Below are 7,633 nucleotides of genomic sequence, written 5' to 3'. Positions count from 1 at the left end.
AAAGACAGGACATTTGCAATTATTAAGTCTGAGGAGCAGAAAGAAAAAAGAATAAAGAAAAGTGAACAGAACCTACGAGACTTACAAAACCTCATCAAGCAGACCAATATATGCATTATGGAAGTCCCAGAAGGAGAAGAGAAAAAGGATCAGAGAGTTTATTTGATGAAATAATGGCTGAAAACTTCTCAAATTTAGGGAAAGACATGAATCTATGAATTCAAAGAACTCGATGAGTTCCAAGTAGGATAAAACCAAAAAGACCCACACTGAGACACATTATAATTAATCTGTTGAAAGACAAAGAGAAAAATCTTGAAGCAGCAAGAGGAAAGTTACTCACCGTGTACAAAGGATACTCCGTAAGATTATCAGCCAAATTTCTTATTGGAAAACTCAGAGGACAGAAGGCAATGGGATGATATATTTAACATGCTGAAAGAAAAAATTGTCAGGTGAGAGTTCTATATTCAGCAACACTGTCCTTCAAAAATGAGGGAGAAGTTAAGATACTCCCAGATAAGCAAAAACAGGGAATTCATTACCACTGGTTGTGCCCTACAAGAAACGCTGCAGGGACTCCTTCAGGTTGAAATGCAAGGATGCTATAATGCTACTCACAGCCCTAGGAAGATACAGACCTCTGGTAAAGGTAAATACATGGACAAATATAAAAGTGAGTACTATTCTAATTTTGCTTTATAATTTCACTTTTTATTTTCAACAGAATTTAAAAGAGAAATGCATAAAAATAATTATAAATCTATGTTCATTGGTATACAAGATATAAAGATGTAATTTGTGGCATCAATAACATAAAGTTGGGGTCAAATGGAATTGTAAAGGAGTAGAGTTTTTGTATGTAATTGAAGTTAAGTTGGTATCAATTCAAAATAGATTGTTATAACTTTAGGATGGTTATATATAATCCCCATGATAACCACCAAGAAAACACACATAGAATATACACAAAAGGAAATAGGAAGGAAATCAAAACATGTCACTACAAAAAACAAACAAACAAAAACAAAAAACAAAAAAACCCACAACTAAACACAAAGGAAGGCAGTAATAGAGGATATGAGGGAAAAAAGGCTATAAGACATACAGAAAACTAACAAAATGGCATAAGTCTTTCCTTATTACTAATTACTTTAAATGTAAATAGTTTAAAATTTGCAATCAAAAGACAAACACTGGCAGAATGGATAAAAAAAGCATGATCTACCTTTATGCTGCCTACAAGAAACTTACTTTAGATCTAAGGACACATATAGATTGAAAGTGAAAGATGGAAAAAGACATTCCATGCAAATAGTAACAAAAGGAGAGCTGAGGTGGCTATACAAATACCAGACAAAATATACTTTAAGTCTAAAGCTATTACGAGAGATAAAGAAGGACATTATATATTGATAAAAGGGTCAATTCACCAAGAAGCTATAACAAGTATAAACATATATGCAACAGGAATCAGAGCTCCAAATATATGAAGCAAACACTGATAGAAACACTACTGTATAATAGTAGGAGACTACAATATCCCCTTTCAGTAACTGACAAAACAACCAGACAGAAGATCCATAAGGAAATGGAAGACTTGAACAAACCTAGAAACCAGCTGGACCTGACAGACATATTCAGAACACTCCACCCAACAACAGCACAATACACATTTCTCTCAACTGCATATGGAACATTGTCCAGGATAGACCATATGTTAGGCCACAAAACAAGTCTTAACAGATTTTTAAAAATTGAAAGCATACAAAGTATCTTTTCCAACCACAATGGAATGAAACTAGAAATCAATAGCAGAAGGGAAACTGGAAAATCCACAAATATGTGGAAATTAAACAACACACTCTTCAACAACCAATGAGTCAAAGAAAAAAGCACAAGGGAAACTGTAAAATACCTTGAGACAAGTGAAAATGAAAACACAACATGTCAGAACTTATGGGATGCAGTGAAAGAAGTGCTAAGAGGGAAATTTATAGCTGTAAATGCTATAGAAAGACCTCTAATGAACGACCTAACTTTATACTCTAAATATCTAGAAAAATAAAAAATGTTAGTGGCTGATAGTTTATGTTCCAAGGCCTCTAAGAGACCATGCTTCCCCTGTGGTATGACCTACCCTAACTTCAGAAGTCCCCTCAGTGTTTCAACATCTATAGATCCAAACTTTCCCCAGCCCACACTTCCACATTTTGCAAGATATTTTCACCTGAGTGTTGTGTTCCACACATCCCAAAATGAACTCTTCACCTTCTCCACGGAACTTGCTCTGCCTCTGTGGTTCAGATCCCAAGTCTCCACTGGTCCCTTTCTCTCCCTTGCCACCCTCAGCCCACATCATGCTGAAGACCCTGTGGTCACTGTATCACTCCATCAGTCTCCTTCCTTATAAAGCCACGTACAGTTAACCAGATTCAGCCTGAGTACAAAAACAATGGGCAGCATTGTGTCCCCTTTTTCTGTTTTTATCGCCTTAATTTCAAACTATTGTTGAGCACCTCCTATGGGTCAGACTCTGTCCTGGGCTTTGGAAAACCAAGATGAATATCACTTTCCTGCCCTCAAGGAGATGCCAGTTTCCAAAGGGGGTAGTCAGGTTATATAAACAAAAAAGCCAACAAGCAAGGAGACTGACAACAGAGAAGTGTGTAAGACGTGTGCAGGGACACAGAGGAGAAACTAATGATCAAGGCTGGTGAGCAGAGAAGGTCTTAGAACAGAAGATGTTTGAACTCAGTCCTGGAGGATTAATTGGCGTTAAAGTGGACCAGAGGGGTGGCATATGAAGGAAAGGATAGAGCAATGCATGGGCTTGGCACTGCATAAAGGAACTCTAGCTAATTCTGCATGACTCATGCTTTTGTAACAGCCTCAGCACATTATTACCACAACAGCCCTGTGAGGCAGGGAGTATTAGCACCCCCATTTTACAGACGAAGGATTTGAGGAGAGAAGACATGAAGCAATTTGCCTAGTGTTACACTGCTGCTCAGAGAAGCACTCACTGAGTTTCCAGCCTAGGAGGAGGGGTGCGCACAGCCACTGCCAGTCTCACGCTCTGAGCAAACAGAGAAATCTTTCGACCAACCAAAGAGCTCTGCTGAAACACTGCATTTCCCCTTGCGAACCAAAACTCAGACCTGAAGTTATATTTTTACCACCACTGCCCCTACCCCCATGCTTTAACAAGACATGGTATCTTGTTTCTAAGGGTAAAAGAAATGCTTATAAACAAGACTACAAAAGGCATCTTAAGACAACAAATCACTCATAAAAAAGGGAACATTCTGATGAGTTAAGTGTAAATGAATCAGAAACATATGGATTCAATCTACTTTAAAAGGCCCAGTGGAGTTCCAAGTGAAGGGTAAAACCCTTGGAGGAGATTGTATTTGGGGATATTTCCAAACCCAGGGCCATTAGTTCTGGCCAGGCCCAGAGCTAGGCTGGTAGATGGATCTCCGAGGAAACCAACAGAAAGAGAACCTCAGAAAGGTAGGAGGGTCACTTTATCCCAAATCCTCAAGCCCAGACTTGGAAATTTTCAAAGCAACATGCCTCCTAGAAACACCTTTCCTGAACATCTCATTCTGGCCCAGGGCTGGGACTCCGAGTCCAGCCAACAGTTTCACTTTAGAAACTCAGCTTGTCCAACTCCAAAAGGGTGTAGAGGCTGGACCGAAACCCTTCATCTTTCCCAAAGATTCTCTCCCTTTGACGATGAACCGTGTCCAGACCATGGCCTTGGGAGAGGAAATAAGGGCCATGGTTCTCTTTGGCAGCATCAGATGAGAAATGAATATGCACAGAAATATTGAACACATTCAACTAAACAGGAAACAACATAAGAAAAAGAAAGATCCAGACTCATCAGTCTGGTTGGGTTGCATCAGCCATGAAAATAAACAAAGGCCTAAAGAGATCAGGCCGGTTTAATGGAAACCAGGCAATGAGCAGGTATGTGTCCCTGGGCGTAATCATCATTGGGGCTCCCCGTGCTCTCGTGCCTTTTCTGGGGTCCCACGTGGGATGAAAGGTCAACCACCAGGGAGTGTGGTGAGCTCAGGGTCACCCCGTGTTTGCTCGGCCTCTGTTTCTTTACCCCCCCAAGTGCCCTCTTCCCGATGAGAACCCAGCCTGCTTTGTGCTGCTGATTTTTCTCTTTCTCACAGTGGCATTGCTAGAAACAGGCCTTTCTCATCCACTGTTGACTGAATCAAGTTTTGGGGGGAGGACTAAGAAAAGTGAGCAAATGGAACAGTATTCTCCCCAATGCCGCCTTAAATTGAAATCGTCTGTTCTGGAAGCCCAGGCTCCCTGTCCCCAGGCCACACCCAGGCAGCTGGGAAGGTGAGCCGGGGAGCCGCCCTCGCAGACCGCTGACCCCTGGACTCGCTGCAGTGAGGGGCTGTGTTGAGAAGAAAGGCACCCCTGGGCTGGGAGCCGGGGAGCTGGGTCTCATGGGGATTTTCTGTGCCCCTGAAGTCCCCATTGTCACCCCCTCCCCAAGACAGACCTTCCTCTCTCCTGTTGATGCCTGAGATCAGTCATCTTAGAGATTTATTTCTTTAGCTTAAGACCTTGACACTTAAGACAAATGAGGTGAGACCGAATGTGAACATCTTAACGTCAGAGGATGGAGGAGGGGAGGGGAGCTGTGGGAATGGGGTGGCAGGGCGGTGGGGTGGCAGTGGGGTAAAGGCAGGCAGGGATGGCGGGGGGCGGGTGCTGGCTGAGAACCTCAGAGACACACCGCACTCGCTTCCCTGGTCCCCCGCCCCAACCCCCAGGCCATTCTAAGACTGAAACAGAAAGGGCCCTGGAGCCCTGAGAGCCCCTGCTGCCCCTCTCCATGATGCCCGTCCCCAGCCGAGGCGGATTTGCCAAGAGGCCACCATGTGCCAGGCACAGCTCTAGACCCTGGGGTGCAGCAGTGGGAAAACAGCGGCTGCGGGGACCCTGACACTTCCCAGAGGAATTCAGGAGTGGTGTGGAGCCTGGGAACTAAAAGGGACCACAGCTGTCCCACTCACCTCCTCCCTGGCTGTCCCAGGGCCCCTCCAGTTCCAGACCCTTCTTCAGCTGGTCCTGCCTTTGCAGGGGAACCGAGTTGTCGGAGGACTTTCTTCAGATGCAGCGCTGAGCTCGCCAGAGCGCACAGCCTGAGGGGGTCCTGGGGTAGATGCCGGGTTGCCCACAGCCTCCCTCAGCCCTGCCTCAGTTTCCACATCCGCCGCCAGAGCCAAGCGTCTGCTGCACAGAGCAGGGGGGCAGCTCGGGGAAGGCACGCCATCTCCTCGCACAGATGGTGGGGCCTTGGCTGAATCTGGCCCCGCCTCCCCGGGGAGAGAGGCTTCCAGAATCCAGTTAGCCCTTCCCCCAGTACCCAGACTCTCCGAATCCACAGGACTGAGCCGGTGCCTCCGGAACTGGAGCGCTGCTGGCCGATGCTCTCAGCCGCCTATGGATGGATGGAAAGGTGAGGAGGAGAGGAAGAGAGAACAGGGGCTGGGGGCGCCACGGAGGAGAGGGGATTTGGTGGTGGGCTTCTTGCCAAGCTTCACTGTCTTCACCCTCGCAATGGTTCCGAACAGCTGGGCCAGTGGTCACCCTGCTCGTCTTCTCTGGGCAGCTCAGGGCCCAGGGGAGCCCAGGGGCCTGGCAGAAGCAGCGCCTGCCCAACAGCGAGCTCAGCGCAGGGGAAGGGGCGAGAGAGGCCAGCGCCCACCCTTGGGGGCGATTTCTGTCGGTTGAGGATTTCGGGAGGAGGGGTCGGGGAGGGCCCGAGCTGAGCATGGGCTCCTCTGCTAGGGCGTCCTCCCCCGCACAGGACTCCCGGGACGGTCCCTCGCAGGCCCTACCCTGGACACCTGGCCTGTGACTTACCCTGTGATTTTCTGTCGTCTCCGGCCACTTTCTCAGGTGGCCAGAGCCTGGGGCCAGCAAGGCCAGGGGCTAAGTACAAACTCCCACGGAGACTTACCTGAGCGGCATTCTGGGCTGGGGCCCCGGGGTCTGCCCCGCTCCTGACACACCTCTGGACACAAGGGGAGCCGGGCGGCATAACCCAGAGCCCGGCACCGCTGAGCTGTACATTCGAGCCCGAGCGCGGGCCGTAGAAAGGCCGCGGCTGGTCCCTGCTCACGGCCTTGCCGCAGAGTCTCAGTCCTCGTGCTGGTTTCTTCTGGGCGTCTTGGTCACGTGATTTGAGTAATTCCAAAAGTCCCCAACGTGTAAAACAGTTGACAGACACCAGGGTAAAAGATAAGTGCCCGAGACAAGGGGCCCATGTCTATGCCCCGGGGCAGCCGCCAGTCTGATGCCCCTGGATTCCGCTCTCCTCTCCCAGTGCCTGCCGGGCGCTGCACAGTGGGAGCAAGTCAGCCAAACGCTGTTCTGAACGCAACAGCCTCAGAAGCAGGGGCTCTCGCTGCCTCCACTGGACAGACAAGTACACCGAGGCCCAGAGAGGGTGGTTGACTCGGCCGCACGTCCCAGGGCTGAAGGACAGAGCAGGGATCCGAACCCAGGCAGTCAGGCTCCAGGCTGCACCCCCTGCTCCGCTGAGCCAGTCTGTCCACTTGGGTAAAGCTCTCTGCTGGGTTACGTGAGGGAATTCAAACAAATATGCGGTGTAGTCACGGCCCCCAAGGCTGAAGCAGCCTTCCCAGACTGGCCTAATGAATCTGCTGCCCGGGCTGGATTCCTCACGCTCCGTGTATGGCTTTGGGTCTCTGCACTTCAGTGAGACCGTCAGCAGCCCCCTCTCCTTCCCCTGCACATCAAAGCCCCACAGGGGCTGAAATCCCACCTTAGGAGCCTCAACCTAGTCTTCCAGACAGGCCGGCCGGAGCACCTTCCCTCCCAAAGCATGATTCTGGGGTAACAGAAAGGAAGAACTCAGCAGTCCTTGCCAAGCTTCATGACAAAGATGTTGTGTGGGACCCAAGGACACAGCTGAGTCGGGCCTGCTGTCTGGGCTCCGGCGTCAGCCGACGGTGAACCAGGCAGGTCAAGCCGCAGAGTAACGGGACGCCCTGCACCGGCCGAGCCTGCCGGGCCCCGCTCCACCAGCAGGGTCACCCTCGGCCGGCTGTCCACTTGCAGACTGGCCACTTGGCATTTTAGAGACGCCCTGGCTACACTCACCTGGGGGACTGGGGGATGGCGCCTGGTGTTTGGTCCAGAACCCAGTGCCTCTGGGACGCCAGGGGCTTTGAAGGGGTGTTATAAGTTAGCAGAAGTCAAAGAGAGGATTTCATCAAGAACTTGAGTGTTAAGGCTGCAATCAACGTTGAGTCCAACAGGGCCAGAAGGAGCCTGATGCCACGGTGACGGAGATGCACAAAGCGGGCCCACGGGGCACAGGATTCCTTCTGGAGCATTCCGCCCACTCACGGGGCTGTTAGAAGCTGATGCAGGATGCTGAAGCAAGAGCCGGATCTCCTTCCTGAGGGACCATGAGAAAACAGCTGCATTTGGAGACAGGGGGGTGGGGAGAGGTTCTGTCAGGCTTGCTGTTTGCTTCTGGCTCTGGCGTCACTGAGTGTCTTTCCGAAGGGCCGGTGTCTCTCCTTTCCCGTGGGGCAGGCCATGTCACGGGGATACCAGG

At 49.6% G+C, this 7,633-nt stretch overlaps 1 long non-coding RNA gene across 1 annotated transcript; it reads right to left on the bottom strand.

The window, feature by feature from the left end:
* Positions 1-353: 353 nt before the first annotated feature.
* Positions 354-6,780, bottom strand: LOC102999648 (uncharacterized). The gene is made up of 3 exons (XR_451094.2): positions 6,005-6,780; positions 5,055-5,482; positions 354-435 (listed from the first exon to the last, which is right to left on the bottom strand). It is a non-coding gene; the product is annotated as an uncharacterized LOC102999648 (long non-coding RNA).
* Positions 6,781-7,633: the final 853 nt, after the last annotated feature.

The sequence above is a fragment of the Balaenoptera acutorostrata genome, chromosome 9, assembly GCF_949987535.1.
Source record: "Balaenoptera acutorostrata chromosome 9, mBalAcu1.1, whole genome shotgun sequence".
NCBI classification, from domain to species: Eukaryota; Metazoa; Chordata; class Mammalia; order Artiodactyla; family Balaenopteridae; genus Balaenoptera; species Balaenoptera acutorostrata.
Note: the sequence above shows the minus strand (reverse complement) of the source record. Positions and strands in the feature narration are given on the sequence as shown.